A 21,945-nucleotide genomic window follows, 5' to 3' on the forward strand; every position below is an offset into this window, starting at 1 on the left:
CTTATGTCAAGTAAGATCCGGATGTTGAGGAGCCACTATCCTTGACCTACTTACAATCATACTTTGAGTTTTGTTAGGTATCAACTTCATACCCCATAATTTACACCATGCACTAATTTTAGTTAAATCTCTATTAAGGGATTCACCAACCCCAGATCTACGTAAGGGGTTGGAATTGATGCAAAGAGAGTAGCATCATCAAGCTTGTTTTCTAGGCCAAACCACGTCATGTGTATATAGTATGAAAAGTAATGGGCCAAGAACTCTACCTTGTGGAACACCGGATATCACATTCCTATACTCACTATGGTGCCCATCAACAACAACTCTTTGAGATCTATTACTTAAAAAATCAATAATAATGCTAAGACCACAATCAAGGGATTTCTGTACAGCATTGGAGATTGTAAGATTGTAAGAGGCCTTTACAAAAACCAAATTGTAAACTAGGGAATAGGCAAACCTATTAAGACATTTTGCCAGAAGACATTCAAAAGCTTTAGATAATATGGGAGTTATGGAAATTGGGCGGTAATCAGTGGGACTTGATAGTTCTAATGAGGAAGAAATATGGACTCCTTTCAGTTTAAAGGTGAGGCTCAAGGCTGAGCAGTAGCTTTTCACTACTGAAACCAAGAGGAGCAGTAGCTTTTCACTACTGAAACCAAGAGGAGCATTTCCTCCCGAATGTAAACAAGGAACCCCACTATTGTTGGGATAGTGGCATTGAGGGGAGAGATACCCCTTCCACAACACCTGAAGATCATAACAGGTATCCAGCCATCCTCTTCACAACTTGTTGCAAAAAGCCTTTCTGAGAGAGGAGGTGCTGGATAATCTCAAGGCTTGAAGTCGTAGCAAAGCTACAGCTCTGTAGAAGATGTTCTCAGGTAGCTGTTTGAGTAGATTGCATTGTGAAGGGAGTTTTCTTGGGATCTCCGTCAGAAGTTGCAAAAGATCCAGGAACCACTGCTTGATGCCATAGCGGAGCTATCAGGGCCATAGAGAGGTTGTTGGATACTCTGGTCTTGTTGAGTAGTCTTCTCATCAGACAGAATGGGGTAAAGGCGTAGACGTCGATGTTGTTGGGATGCATCTTGCCAGAGAGCCTATGGATCAGGGACTGGGGAGCAGTACAGCGGGAGACTGAAGTTCAGTCGCTCTGCTCAGATTGTCTGCGAGCACATTCTGCTTGCCCGGAATGAAGCGGACTGATAGGGACACTGCGTTGTTTTCTGTTCATCTCAGCATCTCAAATGCTAGAATGCATAGGGGCCACGAAAAGGCACCTGAGGATCCAGGACTGGTGAGCAATACAGCAGTAGACTGAAGTTCAGGGACGTCGCGAACAAGTCCACGGTCAGGCCACCCCACTAAGTACTTTGTTGGCTACTAGATGATTCAAAGACCACTCAGAGCCTACTATCCGAGTCGCTCTGCTCATATTGTCTGCAAGCACATTCCGTTAGCCCAGAATGAAGGGGGCTCATAGGGACACTGAGTTGTTTTCTGTCCATCTCAGCATCACCACTACTAGATGGCATAACGGCTGCAAAAAGGTGCTGCCTTGCTTTTCTACGTAAGTGACCCACTAAGAACTGCTGGAGGGCTGGGTAGGCTGCCCTCATCTCCAAGAGATTTATTTCAGACTCGGACCACAGCCCGTGTGGTGTACCATGTGGGACCCCCCCCCCACCTTCTTTTCACGCATCTGAATAGAGCATCAATTCCAGGGGGAGAACAAGAATCTCGACCCCTTTGCGGAGGTTTTCGTCTGCCAGCCACCACATTAGGTCCATCTGCTGCTCCAGTACCATTGGGACTAGGATGTCTGGGGAATCGCTGGACTGACTCCCTTTGGACTTAAGCCGCAACTGGAGATTTCGAATCCTAAGGCGGCTGTTGGGCACTAAACGGGCCAGGGATGATAGGTGACCAGTGAGATGCATCCACTGCTGGGTTGGAAGATCTTCTCATCTGACCAAGGGGCTTGCTACCTTCCTCATCCTCTATACCTTCATTTGACAGAAAAAATTTCTGTAGGTTGATGCCGATGTTCATACCAAGTATAAAGTACCAGTTTTTGAGAGGGAAGCAGAGATGACTTCTCGAGGTTTACCACGATCCCCAGATCTTGGCAAAACGCAAGGAGACTGTCTCAGCATTAACGAAGGGTTGCCAAAGAGTCTGCTAAGATCAGCCAGTCGTCCAAATATTTTAGGAGACGGATGACAATCCTGTGAGCCCAAGATGACACTAGGGCGAAAACTCGTGAATACCTGAGGTGCTGTGGAAAGACAGAAGCACAGTACCTTGAACTAGTATTGTGTTGTTGAGTATGATCCTGACACTGTATTTCCTTGAAGGCAGATGGACTAGGATCTGGAAATATGCATCCTTGAGATCCAGTGTGCACATGAAGTCAGGTGGTTTTACCATCTGTCTGACTGTATCTGGCGTCTCAATGCTGAATGGAGTTTGCCTGACAAATTTATCCAGAGCTGAGAAGTCGATGATGGGTCTCGAGCCTCCAGATGCCTTTTTCACAAGAGAGTCGACTGAAGAAGCCTGGGGACCCGTCCTCAACCTTCTGGAGAGTGTCCTTCTCCGATATGGTCTGGATTCGGCCTGTAGGGCCTGCTCCTTTGAAGATCTCTTCGCATAGGAGCTCAACGGAACTGGATTCCGAGACAATGAAGGTAGAGATTGAATGAACGGGATGCAATACCCTGACCAAATCCCCGAGATTGTCCAGGATTCAGCCCCATGCAACAACCACCACAGCCACTGGCGTTGCAGAAATCACATAACTAGTAGACAAATGGGACGATTGACCGTCCTAGTGGGTGGGGCACCGGCCTCTCCCTCTGCCTCTACAAGGGCTTAAAGCCTTTCCGCTCATTGGCTTAAAAGGGCTTCCTCAACACTTTCTTTGGAATGGTTGTAGTCGTTGAAATCATAGTCGTCGGTAGTTTCGATGTATAAGACTACTTCTTCTGTGACGGAGGTGCACAATAGGGCTGGGTTGTCAGGACCCTATGAAGGAGGGAGTCCTGGTTAGACTTCCTCCATTGCTCCGCCACCCGTCGAGAGTGGAGTACCTTAATCTCGTTACTTCTGCATGTGGTATTTGTGGGTGGAATCTTTCTATTATCGAGTCTCTTCGCCTAAGAATAGCATTTGTCAACAGGTTAACTACCTGGTGCGAGAGAAACTCAACGGTTCTGGTCCCGACAATAGAAAAGTTTCTATCGATCTCTTCGTAGAGTCCTTTGTACCAATCCTCGGTTCTGATGAGGTGGCCCACCGATCCCAACCAAAGATCCAGCCACGAAGTAGCTTGCATGACATACTTCATTACTTATTTTATGTTCAGGATCTTTGACGCTGAGAACGAAAAGGACAGTCTGGAGAGTCTCTAAGGAGATTCCTCTGGTGAGTGCCTCTATGGAGTGGTCTAGAGGCATGGGCCTGCATGGAGGGATTTGGAGGAGCCAGTGATCTAGGAAAAGGCCTTCCTCCGGGGACCCGTCAACCCTTTTGACTAGGGCAAAGATGCACTGGCCTTGGGAGGTCTTAGTGTGCCATAAACATGGCCAAGGACAGTGTCCATTGGTTCATATAACCCACTGATCACCCTCATGTAGGCCAAGACCTGCCAGATGGCATGCTCTGACAATTTCTGCTCGGCCTCCGTAAGCCTAGGACTAGCAGCCCTTGGGAGATAGTCATCCTTGATATCGTAATCGTCATCCACCCATGAGCTCTAACCCATAGGAACTGGGGGGGGGGTTGAAGTCATTAACCGTACTGTAGTTGTTGACATCCTTGTGACTGAAGGTGAGGTCCCCCGAGACCACTCTTGAGGATGTCTCGTCACCCTGGATGTGGTGTTCTTCTGTACCGTTTTGGCGTCCTTAGTCTCTATGCCGGATAGAAGGTACTCCTCCAAGAGCGAAGGTCTGGAGGATTCTTCCTGCCAGGAGGAGGGCTATCCCTCTCTTGCAGAGAGAACTGCCGCCAGGGGCATAGTTCCGGTGGGACTATCTCTACAGGAGAGAGAAAAAATGACGTCAGTGAGCTCTCCGTGGAGATCGAGACTCGGCTAGTTTGAGGGGGATGAGTGTCTCCAGGAAGAGGCGACAACCGCTCCCTTCTCCTCTTCTTTTTCGTTGTCATCACCTGTGCCAACTGGACCTGGGAGAAGTATTGTTGGATTTCTATCCCTACATCTGCTGCTCCCTGCTTCTTCACTAAGGGAGAGAGAATCCTCTTAGGAGATGGAGGTCTCCGCAGACCTGGGTCAGAGGCTTTTTGTCTGGGGTCAGACAGGGGGAAGGCTGGGCTGGGGGGAACTGTCTTCCCCAGTGAAATCCTTGAGATGCTGGCTATTGATTGGTCTGCTGGAAGCACTCCCGAGACAGATTGTTGTACTGTACTGACTTCACCAAAGCATCGTATCATACGGGTTTTTTACCCGATGCAGAGAAGACCAGAAGCTCCTTAGGTAGGCTAGACGATGCAGATTGCCTCCTAGGCTTGCGGTCTTGGAGCTTGAAATGAAAGGGAGTTAGGTCTCTTACCTGCTAAGATTGGCACAGGCATGGCTTCCAGCTCTGGCTTGAAAGAGCGTTATGTCTTAGAGGAGGAAGGTAGTTGGATCCTGTAAGATTCCTTCTTGGTCGGGAAGAGGACAGGGCATCCTCCATGCTGAGTTTCGGCTGTAGGAAGATAATCCCCACTGGTACAAAGAGACTTTCACAAGTGAGGAGAGGCTCTGGCATGACCTGGAAGAGATGAGATAGAAACTGGCCTAGTCCTGGGAGAATAAGTTTCTCGAGGACACGAAAGCTCAGGACTGTACCTGGAATGTTTAGAAGGCTAAGCTTGTTCGAGCCGAGATCAATGACGAGAGAGGCACTCCCTCGTAGGAATGACGATAGGTGTTGTCTCCGCTTCGATCGCAAGTTGATCAGCGTCATGGACCGGAGAGGAGTCCCTGGAATGACAACGGAGAGCTGTAGCTGGGGAGCGATAGTCACGAGAATGCAAGAGACAACCCCTCGCTGGTGAGAGAAGCTCCCGCGTGGGAAGGTGATAATCACAAGCTGACCTGTGAGGATTTAGAACAGGAAAGTGATGATCATGAGAAGGGGAGTGAAGGTCACGAGATTGATTGATTGATTGATTGAAAGTTTTCTGGCATCCTGACATCTAAGGTCATTGACGCCAATACCATTTACTGTATATGAAAATTAAAAGCAAATTCGATTAAAACCATAAAAAAAATTAAGAAGTCCTTACAATAGTTAAATAGTTTTCAGAAGACCTGCTTCTGAAATAAATCTAAAAATTCCGCTCGCATAGTGAGATACATCATGTCCAAGAATCTTGGCAAGGATAAACCTGCCATCCTCACCTCGAGCCTCAAACAGATATCTATTTCTTAAGTTAGTAAAATTAGGGCATTCGGTCAACAAATGCCTCACTGTTAAAGGTACTAAGCAGTCCTCGCAATACGGTTGGTGTTGGCCCTTCAGCAGAAACTCGTGTGTCAACCGTGTGTGACCAATACGGAGACGACAAAGAGTCGTCTCCCATTTTCGGGGAATCATGTTATACCTCCAAGGTGATATGATATTTGTTACTTCCCTCATTTTATTGCCATCTTGACTATCCCAGTGCTGTTGCCATTTATCACATACCAATTTCTTGATGTAAGGTAGGAAATCGTTACATGGAATGGGATACCTCCTTGGTAGCAACTCGGATGCCGCATTCTTCGCCAGTAAATCTGCCTTCTCATTCCCAGACACACCTACATGTGCTGGAACCCAACAAAATCGAACAGTTATACCTTTCCGCCCAATAATAAAAAGCCATTCTAAAATCTTTAAAACTAGAGGGTTACTAGAATTAAAAACTTCTAAAGCTTGAAGAACACTCCTTGCATCACTAAAAATTGTAAAATTACCCTCCTTTTCCAAAGCTATTTTCTCAATAGCGGTTAATATGCCATACAGTTCGGCAGTAAATATGGAAGCTGTTAGAGGAAGTGCACCTCTACAATTAAAATCATTACTATGTACTCCAAATCCAACGCCAGCATCAGATTTGGAGCCATCAGTATATATAAAAGTCGATCCCCTATGTTCTTCGACATGTTCCATAAAAAGAGACCTGGATTCTAAGTCAGTCAAATTCTTCTTAACTCCAATAAAGTATCTACAAAAAGATATGTCAGGTAATTTCCATGGAGGCGTTGGTGATACCTTGAATGGAAGCACCTTATTTCTAATCATATCCAGATTGTTTAATAATTGGTTAACCCGAAACCCAAAGGGTTGAGGAGATTTTGGGTGCAACTCAAAGTAGGTTGAGTTCCTTACAAGGCTTGCAGTTTGAAAGGCTGAAGAATTGGGGAGTCTTTGCAATCTAAACCAATACCGAATAATAGAGGACATTCGGTAAAGGTCCAGAGGCAACTCCCCAGCATCAACAAGGAGACTTGTGATAGGGGAGGTTCTAAAGGCTCCTGTGGACAATCTAATGCTAGCATGATGTATTGAATCTAGTATTTTTAACCGGCTTGGGGTTGCTGAGGAGTATATTTCGCATCCATAACTAATTTTGGAAAATATCAAGGCCTTGTATAATTTTAAAATTGTATTGCGGTCTGCCCCCCATGATGTATGGGACAAGACTTTTAAAAGATTCATAGCTTCAACACATTTAGCTTTTAATGTTTTTAAGTGAGAAACCCATGTAAGCCTACAATCAAATATCAACCCTAAAAATTTGGCTTCACTTGCACATGGGATCCGTTGACCTTTGATGTATATATCCGGGTCTGGATGTACTCCCCGTATACGACAGAAATGGACAATTGTAGTTTTACTTGTTGAGAACTTAAATCCATTCATATCGGCCCAATGGATAATTTTATCAATAGAGAGTTGGATTTTTCTCTCAACCATTGCCATTCTGGCTCCAGCAAATGATATGGAGAGATCATCCACAAATAATGTTGCAAGAACATCCCGGGGAATGACTGAGGATATCCCATTAATTGCTAGTGCAAAAAGGGTTACACTCAGCACACTCCCCTGAGGAACTCCTTCTTCCTGGCATCTACTCTGTGATAGAGCTTCCCCAACTCTCACTTGGAAAACTCTATGTGAAAGAAATGACTGGATGAATAGTGGTAGCTCACCTCTCAATCCGCACTCATGGATTCTTTTAAGTATACCGTATCTCCATGTGGTATCATATGCCTTTTCAAGATCAAAAAAAACTGTAATATGGTGCTGTTTGGAAGCAAAGGCTTCACAAATGGAGGACTCAAGTTGTATCAGCACATCAGTCGTTGAGTGCATTTTCCTGAATCCACATTGAATGGGTGATAAAATATTCTTCTTTTCAAGGTACCAAATCAGTCTTGCATTGACCATCTTCTCCATGATTTTACATAAACAAGATGTCAATGCAATAGGTCGGTAGTTTGCTGCTAAAAACTTGTCCTTACCGGGTTTTAAAAAGGCTAAAATAATGGCTAGTTCCCAAACACTTGGATAACTATGATCATGCCATATTCTATTAAAAATGCTTCAAATAAATAACTTTGTATTATAAGGTACATGTTTAATCATTGCATATGGAATTCCATCGGGTCCAGGGGCTGTATCGTTACAAGTAGCAAGAGCAGAATCAAATTCTCTTTCAGTAAAAGGAGAATTGTATGACTCTTGCTTTCTTGTTGCGAAGTTTAAAACTTTCTTTTCTTCATTGCTCCTATACTGGTGACCAGGAGCTGCTTGACACTTGCACGATACATTTGAGAAATGGTCAGCCAGGGCATTGCTAACTTCGGTTGCTCCAGTCATATACTGGCCATTTATCTTTAACACTGGTGGTGGGTTTGGGGTGAATTTTCCTGCTATCTTTTTTACTTTCCTCCACACAGATGATGTTGGTGTTCTACTGTTAATGGAGGAAACAAAGGACATCCAAGACTGGCGCCTAGCTTCTTTCATGGCACGGCAGAACTGTGCTCTACATTTCTTGTAAATGACTAAATTCTCCTCATTACGGTGCATGCGCAATCGAGTTAAAGACTTTCTTGTGGCTCTGTGCAGGGCAGTTAGTTCTGACGACCACCAGGGGACTGGTCGTCGTCTGAATATCCCAGTTGTTTTGGGAATGGAATTCACTCCTGCTGTGTGAAGAGTTCCATTAAGTAAGTCTATGGCATCATCAACACTTTCAAACTGTTCTGCATTTCCTTCAATTTCACTTAACTCCCGAAATCTATTCCAGTCCGCCTTATCAAGATTCCATCGAGGTGATCTTTGTAAAGGTGGACCATTGTTGGTGTTTATAATGATTGGTGCATGATCACTAGTATGCCAATCATCTAATGTTCTCCAATTAAAATCGAGAAGACAGTTAGAGCTTGCAACTGATAGGTCAATGCAGGACAAGGTACCTGTCTGTACATGAAAATGTGTGGGCTCTCCTGTATTGAGGAGTCCGACATCTTCATTCTCCAAAATTGACGATATAATATTACCCCTTGCATTTGCTAAAACATCACCCCATAAAGGATGTCTACTATTAAGGTCTCCTAGTAAGATAAAGGGTTGTGGGAGTTGTTTAATCACCTCTACTATATTATCATATGAGATGTTATCATTTGGAGGCAAGTAAAGAGAACAGATTGTGTATTTTCTCCCTATATCAATCTGTACAGCCACTGCCTGCAGAGGGGTACAGATAGACAAAGATATTTGGGGAACATCTCGACGAATGTATATAAGACTTCCCCCATGGCTCCCTGCTCGTTGATCATATGGTGTCCTATAGCTAACATACTCTCGAGGACAAGGAGTATTAGCATCGAGCTTGCTTTCTTGTAGACATACTGTTATAGGGGAGTGCTCACGTATGAGGAGCTTAAGTTGTTCATATTTCGCCCTTAAACCCTGGCAATTCCATTGCAGAATGGAGGAAAAAACTATGTTTTATTTTTTGGAAGACACCTTAGATGAAGTCTTCCCAATGGCACTATTTGATCTAACAATGTTTCCCGGAGGTAACTCTAGAGAGGATCTTGATATAGTGGGTTTTGTGTTTCTCTTTTTCTTTGTGTCCTTTTGATCTAATTGTTGAGGAGGATGGTGGACCTCAACTTGAATTTCTGATTGGTTCAATTTACCTTCTAGTTGTTCAGAAACATCAGCAGACAAGATATCATATTTATTGGAAGTCGTGACTTTAATGTTTCTTATGGTAGGAGGAGAGAGGGAGGGAGGTCTCTCTCTTTTTCGATTAAAAGGTTGTGATCTGTCAGGTTTTTGCACCTTCCCCACTACAGGTTCACCAGGTAAATTGGTTTCGAGTGCAACCTCCATCAGATCAGGCAAGGAAACGGCCTGTGAGAGGTTTGTACTTTTGTTTAAAATCGGAGTAGTTGGCTTTTGAATAATTTTCAGATCTTTAAGTGTCCGTTTTGATTTTTCCACAATTTCTGGATATAGATTTTCGATGGGACTTTCAACCTCTTTAACTACTTTCATTTGTTTCTTTATCTTAGAAGTAGGGATATAATTTTCGTCTGTGTGGTTTGACAAGTTTTTCTTCAGAACCATTGAAAAAGGTTGCCCTGGTCTTATTTGCTTTTCAAGAGCTCTTTTACGAGCCTCTTTAAAAGTAACCCTTTCCATGGTCCTAATGGCCTGAATTTCTTTTTCAAAAATAAACTTTACACAGCTTTTAGATGTAGCTGGGTGTGCTTCCCCACAATGTATGCAATTAGGGTTTTCTATGCATACTCCATGACTACTTTTTCCACAGTTGGCACAAACAGCTGGCTTATTGTTTAGTTTTTCTTTACATTTCTGGCTTAAATGGCCATACATTTGGCAATGATAACATCGCATTGGTGACGGGATATATGGTTTTACCTTCAAAGATAGCCATCCAGCTTTTATAACATTTGGTAATCGGCATTGATCAAATGTTATAATCAGAGTAGCAAGAGGGATACGTTGTTCTCCAACTCTCTTTCTCATTCTGACTACTTTAACTACTCCTTGACTTTTCAGTTCATCCTCTATTTCTTTCTCCTCTATATCCAACAATTCTGGAGCATATATCACACCTCTACTCTGGTTGAAAGTAGGGTGTGAAACGCATTTTACGCTATGACCATTCAATGTTGTAAGTGTTTTTAACCTTTCACCTTGTAATGGGGACAGTGTCTCTATCAAGAGACTTCCATTTCCCTGGGGTAAAATTTTTGGCTGCCCTCCACATAAATTAACTATTTCTCTATTAGCTTTAAAAACATTTATACGCTCATTTCTTCCGTTTTCAAATTCCAAGATAAAAAATTTTTCATAATTCACTACTTCATAGTGACCAGGTAATACTTCTACTTTTCTATATCTTTCTGTACTGTCATCATTTTTCACTCTCTCTCTCTTCTCTAGCGTTTTATTATTCACATGACGTGAATAAGGTTCTAACGTTACAATGTTAGAACCCGAGTTGGAGCTGTCTGTACCGAGGTCCATGTTTGTATTTTCCAGGTCGTCAACAGAGGTGTTGGGTTTTTTTGAAAAAGCAAGCCGGGTTATCCACCTCTTATCGGAGGATGTCAGTCCTCCTATCCCATGTGGCCCAACACGAGAAGAGGCTTCAGCGGGGACCAGTCCTCTATTAGAGAGGGGCTGCCTCTCTTAAGGTGGGCGTACACTGGTCAGTGGGGGTAGTTAGCCCCTCCCACCGTCGACTCCAATGCCTGGCGTCACCCATTACCCGCAAATATGGGTGACTTAAGACCGGATCACTGGAGCCCGACTCTTAACAGACTTGGTCTGCACCCAATGGGGTCTGCCAGAGGGTGATGGCATCTAAATTGGCACAGGTTGAGATGGAATGCAGTCCATCCCACACTGTGCCAAATCCAAAGCAGCATCCAAAGTAAAATCGAACATGCCAAAGTCGTCAACAATATCGAGCCCAAAAGGAAGAGATGGGAGAAAAAAAGAAATAATCAAAAGTAAAAGAGAAAGTGCTGACTGATTTAGTTGAATCGACAGCTGGGCACCGAGGTCCAATGGGAAATAGTTCCCACTGTTCATTAGAGCCCAGCTGCTAATCCCTAAGCCCCCCATCCTCGTCAAGGCTTCAGCATCTGGGGGGGAAGGTCACGAGATGGAGAAAGGTGGTCATGAGATGGCGAGGGAAAGTCATGAGATGGCGAGTAACAATCCAGAGCTGGCGATCAGCGCTTGCAAGCCGGCAGGTGACATGGAAATGGCAAAGGCCAAGATGGCGATCGACGAGAAGGCGAAGGCCGAGCTGGCGATCGATGAGAAAGCGAACGCTGCAGAGCTGGCGAGTGACAAGAAGGCAAATGCTGCAGAGCTGGCGAACACTGTAGAATTAGAGAATGACAAGAAGGCAAACGCTACAGAGCTGGAAAACGGCGATGGGGCAAATGAATGTAAGATGGCGAACATTGAGGAGGAGGCAAGTGATGAGCCTGAGCTGACCGATGACGAAGAGCTTGAGGGTGATAGTCACGAGCTGGCGAACGGCATAAGAGTAGATGAGTGACAAGATGTAGAGTGATGATCACGAGGAAGCAAGTGACGATCACGAGGTGACGAGTGACGGTTACTGGGTAACGCGAGACAAACAGCTGGCGAGTGACGAGACGTCAATGGTGAATGTCCAAAAGGAGAGTGAGAGAATCATTGGTCCTTAATAGAGTTGAAGAGACATCTTCTGACAGATAGAGAAGGAGAACGTCTGGAGGGCCGGCGAGGACTACGCTCCCTTGACGAGGAGGAGTGACGATCCTTGTGACGGAGAGGACTTCTGTCGACAATTGCATTCTGGCAATAGGGAAAGAAAACTTATTGACAACGGCAAAGTTCCTCCGCAGGGGAGACCTGCTCCGAAGTTATGGGAGTCAGCGGAGTAGCAAGGCGACATCTGAAAAGCCTAAGGAACGGAGTTTCTTGGGAAGGCCTCAATTGTAAATGAGAGAGGTGACCAGCCACAGGAGAAACCTAAACCTGCCTCGGACTTTACTCCTCCCCCGACGGAAGAGAAGTTTCAGCATAGGGTAGAGCGGAGTCTTTGGCAATGGCAGGCGATGCAAGTGACGATGAAGGGTGAAATCCTTCGGCGGCAGGGGTGGAAGACACTCCAGGATCTTGGAGTTCCATACCCATTTGGGTAGAGGCTTCTATTTTGGAGAAAGCCAGTGTCTGCTTCCTTTCAGCGCCAAGTTGAAGAAGTTCTAACAACGCCTCCTTCTACGGGGGAACAGTCATTCTGAACGATGGCCAAACCTGTAAAACATCAGGAAATGAAAAAGTTCTCTCCAAGGGAAGGGACAGAGCTGCATCAGAAAAATGATATTTTCATAAAATAAATTTTTGAACATACTTACCCGGTAGTTATATATATAGCTTACGTCCCTGACGTCACGGTAGAGATTTCAAAACTTGCGGCAATCGTCGATTCGGTAGCCAGGTGTACCACCAGTGCGCCCTCTACCCAGGTACTTGGAATCATTCCAGTCATTCCTCAGATCTTCCATGCCCTTAGGTCTCCAGAGGGGAGGAGGGGGGGGAGGAATTAAATTATATATAACTACTGGGTAAGTATGTTCAAAAATTTATTTTATTATGAAAATATCATTTTTAAACATCTGACTTAACCGGTAGTTATATATATAGCTGATTGAAACCTTTGGTGGAGGGTCAGAGACAGCCAACATTGTTGGAATTTACTTGAGAGATAAACAAGGTTAAGGGTTCGTACCTGATAAGGAAGCTGACTTCAATGAATTCATGCTTCATTATGTCAGCTTTCCTTACGAGATCCAGCGATCCACCCAGGGGGGCTGAAGACCTCTAGGAGCTGTCAAACCAGTGTAAATACCTCTATGTGACAGGATCTCCTCCAATACTCTTGTTCCGGGCACTCTCAAGGAACAAACTGACCACCTGACTAAAATCAATGATTGTGAAAGACCGTCGTCCAATCTCCACAAACAGCCATAAAAATACAACAGTTCCAAGAGAAGAAAAGGGTATTAGGTTACGGGAATGTAGTGGTAGATCCTTCCCCCCCTACTGCACTCGCTGCTATGAATGGTCCCAGAGTGTAGCAGTCCTCATAAAGAGTCTGGACAAGTTTCAAATAATGTGAGGCGAACACAGATTTACTAATCCAAAAGATTGTGTCCATAATGATTTGTAAAGACCTATTCTGCTTGAAGGCTACAGAAGTTGCTACAGCTCTAACTTCATGGGTCTTGACTTTCAAAAGCTTGAGGTCTGCCTCACTACAATGTGAATGAGCCTCTCTTATTAAGAGCCTGATGAAGAAGGATAGTGCATTCTTCGACATCTGTAACGAAGGCTTCTTGACCGAGCACCAAAGAGCTTCTGACTTGCCTCGTAACTCTTTCGTTCTTTCCAGGTAAAACTTCAGGGCTCTTACTGGGCACAGGACCTTCTCCAATTCCTCACCAACCACATTCGAAAGGTTCGGAATCTCAAAAGCCTTGTTGAGAAGGGCGTTCGTCCTTGGCAAGAAAGCTTAGCTGCAAGGAGCAGATAGCTTTGTTATCTCTAAAACTTATGTTCTTACTAAAGGCATGAATCTCACTGACCCTTTTAGCTGTCGACAGACTGACCGAAAAGAGAGTCTTCATAGTGAGGTCCTTAAACGAAGCTGAGTGCAAGGGCTCAAACCTGTCACTCATTAGGAACTTCAGGACTATATCCAGATTCCAAGCTGGTGATTCCTGGTGCTGTTCCTTAGATGTTTCAAAGGATTTGAGAAGATCCTGGAGGTCTTTATTATTAGAAAGTTCCAAGTTCCTATGCCTAAAGACGGCCGCTAACATGCTCCTGTATCCCTTGATGGTAGAAGATGAAAACCAACATTTCCTTCTAAGGAATCTAAGGTATAACAGGAAGTCAGCAATCTGAGTCATAGAGGTACTGGACGAGGAAACAGAGTTGACTCTGCACCATTCTCTAAAAACCTCCCACTTGGATTGGTAAACCTTGATGGTAGAAGTCCTCCTTGCTCTTGCAATAGCCCTAGCTGCCTCCTTCGAAAAGCCTATACCTCTTGTGAGTTTTCGATAGTCTGAAGGCAATTAGATGTACAGCTTGGAGGTTTTGATGGTACCTTTCCAAGTGGGGTTGTCTGAGTAGATCTACTCTTAATGGAAGGCTTCTCGGGATGTCCACCATCCATTCTAGTACCTCTGTGAACCATTCTCTTGAAGCCCAAAAGGGGGCCACTAGAGTCAATCTGGTTCCCTCGTGTGACACAAATTTTTGCATCACTTTGTGCACAATCTTGAACAGAGGGAATGCGTACACGTCCAGGTGGGACCAGTCTAAAAGGAAAGCGTCTATGTGGACTGCTTCGAGATCTGGCACTGGGGAGCAGTATGTCTCTAACCTCTTCGTCTTCGAGGTTGCGAACAGGTCTATACAAGGACGACCCCAAATCCGCCACAGGTTCTTGCAGACCTCTTGATGAAGTGTCCATTCTGTGGACAGAACTTGACATCTCCAGCTGAGACTCTCTGCCATCACGTTCTCTTCCCCCGGAATGAACCTTGTTACAAGGGTTACATTCTTCTCTTTTGCCCAGTAAAGAAGAGCTCTCGCAGTCTCGTAAAGGGATCTCGAGTGGGTTACGCCTTGTTAGGCTATGTAGGCCAACGCTGTAGTGTTGTCGGCATTGACCTGCACCACTCTGTTCAATACTGACCCTTCGAAGCCTTTGAGGGCCAACAGGACTGCCGACAGCTCCTTCTGGTTTATGTGGAGGCTCTCCTAATCTTTTGTCCATGGACCCGAAATCTCCAACTTGCCCAGTGTTGCTCCCCACCTCGAGTCCGAGGCGTTGGAACACAACACAAGGTCTGGGTTCCTCTGTTCCAGGGAGAGACCTTCTTGAAGTTTGCCCGGGTCGTTCCACCACTGAAGGCAAGTTTTTACGGATTCCGTAATGGGGATGCATTTTGTCTCTAGTTCCTTTTCCTTGTCCCAATGATGACTGAGGTGGAACTGAAGAGGGCGAAGATTCAGTCTTACCAGGGAGACAAACTGCTCCAACGAGGAGAGGGTTCCCAGCAGACTCATCCACTCTCTCACAGAACACCTCCGTTTCTTTAGAAAGGAACGAAGTTTCAAGAGGGCTTGCTCCGTCCTTGAGGCTGACGGAAAAGCCCGAAAAACTTGACTCTGAATCTCCATCCCCAAATAAAGGATCTTTTGGGATGGTGTCAGTTGAGACTTGTCTCTGTTTATTAGAAGACCCAGTTCTTCTGATAACCTCAACGTCATCTGTAGATCCTCCAGGCAGCGATAGTAGGAATGAGCTCTGAGTAGCCAGTCGTCCAGATACAGGGAGGCTCTGATATCTTTTGAATGCTGTATGCTTGCTACATTTAACATCAGCTTCGTAAATATTTGAAGGGCGGTGCTACAGCTGAAACAAAGGGCCCGAAACTGGAAAACTTCCTCCTTGTAAACGAACCTGAGGTAATGCTTGAAGCTCGGATGAATGGGGATATGGAAGTAAGCATCTTGGAGGTTTAAAGAGACTATCCAGTCATCCTTTCTTACTGCTGCTAGGACTGACTTCGATGTCTCCATAGAGAACTTTGTCTTCTGAACGAAGGTGTTGAGAGCACTTACGTCCAAGACTGGTCTCCATCCCCCCGAGTTCTTGGGAACCAGGAATAAGCGTTTGTAGAAACCTGAGGACCGCAAATCTCGCACCCTCTCTATTGCCTCCTTCTCCAACAAGAGAGACATTTGAAGTTGCATAGCCTGCCTCTTTGACTCCTCTCTGTATCTGGCAGAGAGACCTATTGGAGCTACTACTAAAGGAGGTTTCCCTATAAAAGGAATTTTGTATCCCTCCTTCAGTAATTGTACAGACCAAAAGTCTGCTCCTCTCTTCTCCCAAGCTCGCAGAAGTTGTTTAGTCAGGCTCCTACTGCTGTCTGAAGGCGAATGCAGTCAGACTCTGCTTCGCCCTGGTTTGGATCCTCTTCTCCTTGCTCTCCTTCCCTCGGGTCTGGAACTACCCCCACTAAAAGTTTTCCCTCGAAAGGGCTGTGAAAACTGAGGGAATGGAGCTTCTTCCTTAGGCTTGCGGCTAGTGAAAGAAATAGGCAGAACCTTCCTTGCTGTTTTTGACACCAAATCCTGTGTGGCCTTTTGGATTAAAGCGGAAGAGACCTCTCTGACCACCTCTTGAGGAAAAAGAGGAAGAATGAGGTGCGTACAGCAATTCTGATTTCTGAATTGGTGTACGTAACCCCAATGGACAGAAAAGAACACATTTGGGTTCTTTTCTTAAGAACACCCGTCGAGAAAAGAGCTGCCAACTCATTGGATCCATCCCTTAGGGCTTTATCCATGCACGACATAATGTCAATGAGACTATCAGTCTCCACATCCTTCAAGGCAGAAACCTTTTTCCCCCAAGGCTCCCAGAGTCCAGTCAAGGAAATCGAATACAGTGAACCCTCGCTACTTCGCGGTTCGACCATCGCGGATTCACCACTTCGCGGATTTTTTTCATAACCCATGTATATACATATATCGCGGATTTTCCGGAAATATCGAAAATACCGCGATGTGACCGATGGTGCGAGATTGGAGAAAGTAAGGAAAATTGAATCATGATCGATTTTCAATATAAATGAAACTTTGAGGAGCAACAAAGATATCATTTGTTAGAGAGATAGAGAGAGGTAAGGAATGGGAGGTAGTGAAAAGTAGCCCACAGAGAGAGAGAGGTAGAGAGAGGTAAGGAATGGGAGGTAGTGAAAAGTAGCCCACAGAGAGAGAGAGAGAGAGAGAGAGAGAGAGAGAGAGAGAGAGAGAGAGAGAGAGAGAGAGAGAGAGGGGTTTAAATGTAATAAACAAAAAAATTTGATAGGTTATAACACATTGGTGCTTATGTAATATCAACTGTATACTGTAGACGGTTTGAATAAGTTAAGAAATGGTATAAACGATACTTTGTTAGTGTATTCGTACACACTCAAGAGCGGCAGCTAGATGACAGCTGATCTAATCACAGCCAAAAGTAAAACAAAAAGAAGTCAACAATACTCGATTTTTAAAACACACCCGAAATTTAAAAACAAAAGTACACGCTTTCTTAATGTGCAATTTACTATTTAAAGAGTGGCAATTTTCTAGAATAAAATGATATTTCCCAAAAAATAGTGGTTTGCTGATGAAATCGGATGCCGTATTTTTAGCTATGATTGAAATGGATGTAGACTCGGCCTAATTTTTTCGTTTCGTATTTAATTGACACTAAGAAAACTAATTTTAGTTTCTTCATCTAAATGTAAGTATTGTATAACACGAAGAGAGAGAGAGAGAGAGAGAGAGAGAGAGAGAGAGAGAGAGAGAGAGAGAGAGAGAGAGAGAGAGAGAGAGAGAGTGAATCAGCTGTTGTAATCAAATGGCGTGTTTTTGTTTCGTGAGAATTTCATCGCCACGACTATAACAACAACATACTGTACTGAACTTTACAGTATTACAGTATACAGACTACTGTAATATGATAAAGTAAAATATTTGTAATCTATTTTATATGAAATGGGGCTATTTTTTTTTGTTTAAAATTTACATTTACGTATGTAAAACAACTCTCTCTCTCTCTCTCTCTCTCTCTCTCTCTCTCTCTCTCTCTCTCTCTCTCTCGTAGATTGTTTTCCTGCTTTGCTACGTATGTATGATTTTATATAGATACGGTAAATAATATTTGTAATAACATATTTTATAAAAGCTTTTACTGTAATATCATTATTTATCACTTTCATCATGCGCGTTAAATTCCTTAGTTTGTTTACTGAGCGTACTTTATGACGCCGTCGTTTAAGGCGGCGTCATAAAGAAAAACATTTCATTTGGAAGTCCTAAGAAAAATTAAGTAAAACATTAGTAATAACCAAATCAACATACTGTACTGAATAATCAATATAATGAATGCAAAAGCTAACCTATACACAGATGTGAAAATGCGTTTGTTTCTTCATTATGATCAGAGATAAACATAAACAAAACATTGGTTGCCATTTTTTATCGTGCTATTTGGCGTGTTTAGGAAACGCATGATATAAAATCGCCTTTAATATTTGTGCCTGTTTTAATTTAGGGTACTGTAGTACATGCATTAAGTGTTCTGTACATTAAAGGGTAGTTTGTTAACAGTACTACGTACAAGGGAAGGTTTTAAAAGTCTGAATATATATGTTAAATAAATAGGTAAATATGGTGTCACTACTTCGCGGATTTTCACATATCGCGGCCGGGTCTGGAACCTATCTACCGCGATAAACGAGGGTTCACTGTACCTCGAAAGCTCTGAAGACGCCTTTGAGATGATCAAGCTCTGACGTTGACCAGAGTATTTTGGTCCTTCTCATGGCCGTCCGACAAGGAGCGTCTACCAGACTCGAAAAGTCTGCTTGGGCAGAGGCAGGAACTCCCAAGCCGAGATCTTCTCCTGTCTCGTACCAAACACTAGATCTGGAGGCCAATCTAGCTAGGGGAAAAGAGAAAACAGTCTTTCCCTGGTCCTTCTTGGATTGCATCCAGATTCCCACCATCCTCAAATCTCTCTTAAATGATCGAGACAGAACCATCTTTGTAAACAGAGACTCCTTCGACGCCTTCCCTAGCGGAAATTCTGAAGGCGGTGAACGAGGAGCAGCAGGCACAAAATAATTCAGAAACTCTTCAGTAAAAACTTTCATGAGTTTCTTTAGGTCAACCGAAGGATGAAGGGTCTTAAATCTTCTCCTTCCGAGACTTCCTCTAAAAGATCAATAGGGGAAAGGTGATCGTCGATCCCTTCCTCCGACAAGGCTTTAACCGAGGTAGAGACGTCCTGCTTTCTAAGAGTCAACTCCTTAAGGTCCTGACTTCTGGCGTCAATGGGTCCACACTCATCACGCCTGGCATCACGTTATCCCAACGCTTGACGCTCAGAACCATGACGCTGGCGATCATTACGATCGGAACTAAGACGTTCACGATCACGACACTCGGCTCGACTGGCGCCATCACGACGTCCGAGACTCTTACGCTAGGCATCACGTCTAACTGCTTGACGCACGGCGTCACGTCTAACTGCTTGACGCACGGCGTCACGTCTAACTGCTTGACGTTCGGCGTCACGTCTAACTGCTTGATGCTCAGCGTCATGCGGATCAGTCTCTCGACACTTAGCAGGAGGATCCTCATTACGCCGCTCGGCGTCACGTCTAACTGCTTGACGCTCAGCGTCATGCGGACCAGTCTCTCGATGATTAATAAGAGATACCTCATTACGTTGCTCGGCATCACGTTTAACTGCTTGATGCTCGGGGTCATGACTACCAGGCTCTCGATGCTTGGAAAGCTGCCCGTCGTCAAGGACCTTTCGACTTTTAGCCTTCTAACGCTTGGCGTTAAGGTGTGAAGAGTCCTGAAGCTCGGGGTCTTGGTGAGCCACTCTTTTGTTGTCCGCAGGCTGATAGACTTGCATGAGAGAAGAGAGTTTCTGCTGCATATCTTGCAGCATACTAAAATTAGAGTCAACTTGTTGTGTCAAAACAGGAGACGTAGCTTCTACCACAAGCTCGCTTTCTAAGTCACTCAAGGAACGCGCAGAGCTTCCAGAGAACGAAAACCAATCTGAAGGAGGAGGAGGAGCATGTACCGAGGTCATGCCAGTCTCAGAAAACTGTCCTGCAACCGGTTGGGCTGGACGCTTGACAGCTTCCGACATCCTTCTATCTCCTACCGACAAAACAGGGCGCTTGGCAGGAGAGCCTTCTTCGGAAGAAGGAAAACGCTCCGGACTGCAACCAGGAGCTTGAGGCGTCCTGATATGACGCTGAACGACAGAGTCAATCTTCCTCCTCAGAGGTATGGATGCGAGACGCCAGCCCCGTCTGGGCGCTGCGTCATCCGAAGAGGATGAAAACACTTTCACCTCACCTTTCCCATGGCGGGGGCGAGCGTCCTGTGAAGCGTCAACAGGTATGCTCGAGGGGACATCTGCTCGGGCGCTAACGCCTCTCGTTTCTTTTCGCCGATCGACATTCCTTCTCCCAGGGGTTGGGGGACTTGGAAGAGGTCTATGGCTAGGAGAACGACAGGTTCGAGCAGACGCACCCTTCACTGCACTGATTAGATTCACTGCACTTTTAGCACTGACACTAGCACTCTTTAATTCTTTAATATCGGACATTAACTTGGTTCTGTCCGCTGCGAGCGATTAAACTCTCATGACCAGGGCTTGAATGGCCACCATCATGTCCTTGAGAGTTGGTTCATCATTAGTAACAGTAGTGGGATCTGGAACTACCACTACAGGGGAAGGATTAGGTTCGTTAACACGGGAAGGGGAATAATCACTAGAAGAACGAGATAAACTCTTACTCCTTCTAAGCCTATCCCTCTCAAGCTTACGAGTGTAGCGGTCATATTCTAACCACTCACTCTCAGACAAAATAACACATTCATCGCAACGATCAACCAACTCACAAACTTTACCTCTACATCTTATAAGAATGGAGTGGGGATCAACAGAGGCTTTAGCAAGCCGGATCTTACAACCTCTCACACACCTTCTAAAAGTTGAAGAAGAGTTAGACATTTTGAATATTTTAAAGAGAGATCAAACGAGCAAGAGTCAAAATAAAAAAATTCAATAGTGGTTCAAGAAAATCCAAAAGCAAATCCAAACGAGTGAAAGCCAAAACCAAATTGTACATCACCAAGATAACTGCAATTATACAGGTTACAGCGAGTGAAAAATCCAACGATGTCGCCGGTGCAGCAGCAGGGAAGATCTGAGGAATGACTGGAATGGTTCCAGGTACATGGGTAGAGGGCACACTGGTGGTACACCTGGCTACCCAATCGGCAATTGCCATGAGTTTTGAAATTTCTGCCGTGACGTCAGGGATGTAAGCTAAATATATAACTACCGGGTAAGTCAGATGTTTAAAATGAAAAAGTTCTGTCCAAGAGAGGGGACAGAGCTGCTTCTCTAAGGGAAGCATTCCTGTCCCTTGAACCCCGGAGTTGTCCTGGTGTTTATTGGTCTTCGCTCCTGTTCAATCGTTCTCAAGAGGAGACCGATCAAGCAAGTGCTTCGGGAAGAAATCGGGAGGTCAAGGAAGAAGTCTGAAGTTTCTTCAACTTCGAGGAAAACCCCAAAGGCAAATAATCCCTCTTAGACTTCTTGCACCATCTCCCAAATCTCTCCCACTGGGAGGCAGACTACTGGCATTCAGGACAGGTGTTATCCTTGTCACAGCACCGGCCTCAGCAGGACGGACACAACAACTATGGATCCGTCTCAACGGAAGACATGAAGGTCCCGCAGAAGCGTCCATCAGGTCCTGAATACGCCTGTACAATAGACGGCAAAAGAAGAAAACTATCAAACTGTAAAGAAAAAGTGAAAAGTTTAAGTCAAATGGAAAGTTAAGTTAGGAGGCGGAGAGCGACAACGTCCGTTCTTCACCGAGCCAAAAGCAAAAGTGGTAACACAACACTAGTGTGTGAGTGAACGGGGTAGCAGGCTAACCCCCTATGGCCCCCTAACTATAGGGCGGGTGATTATACCTCGCTAAAAGTTTTATGGCTCGTCTTTTAACTTTGCTGAAAGTGCAATATCTATAAATAGCAAAGAGTTTGTATTTAGTGTCGGAACAATTAACAGAAGATCATATTCCAGAGTCAATGTTTTTAAAAGCTTATAAGGCATGTACAGTATCTTTTAAAGTATTTGTAAATCGGTTCTTGTAAGGGCAAATAATTAATCATTTTTTTCTCTAATCTGTTTCCAATATATTTTTTTTCAAAG

General features: G+C 44.6%; 1 protein-coding gene across 1 annotated transcript in view; it reads right to left on the reverse strand.

The window, feature by feature from the left end:
* Window positions 1–21,945, reverse strand: part of LOC137660322 (uncharacterized) — a 421,696-nt gene that overhangs the window by 346,277 nt on the left and 53,474 nt on the right. The gene's annotated exons all lie outside the window — the stretch shown is intronic.

The sequence above is a fragment of the Palaemon carinicauda genome, chromosome 20 (assembly GCF_036898095.1).
Source record: "Palaemon carinicauda isolate YSFRI2023 chromosome 20, ASM3689809v2, whole genome shotgun sequence".
NCBI classification, from domain to species: Eukaryota; Metazoa; Arthropoda; class Malacostraca; order Decapoda; family Palaemonidae; genus Palaemon; species Palaemon carinicauda.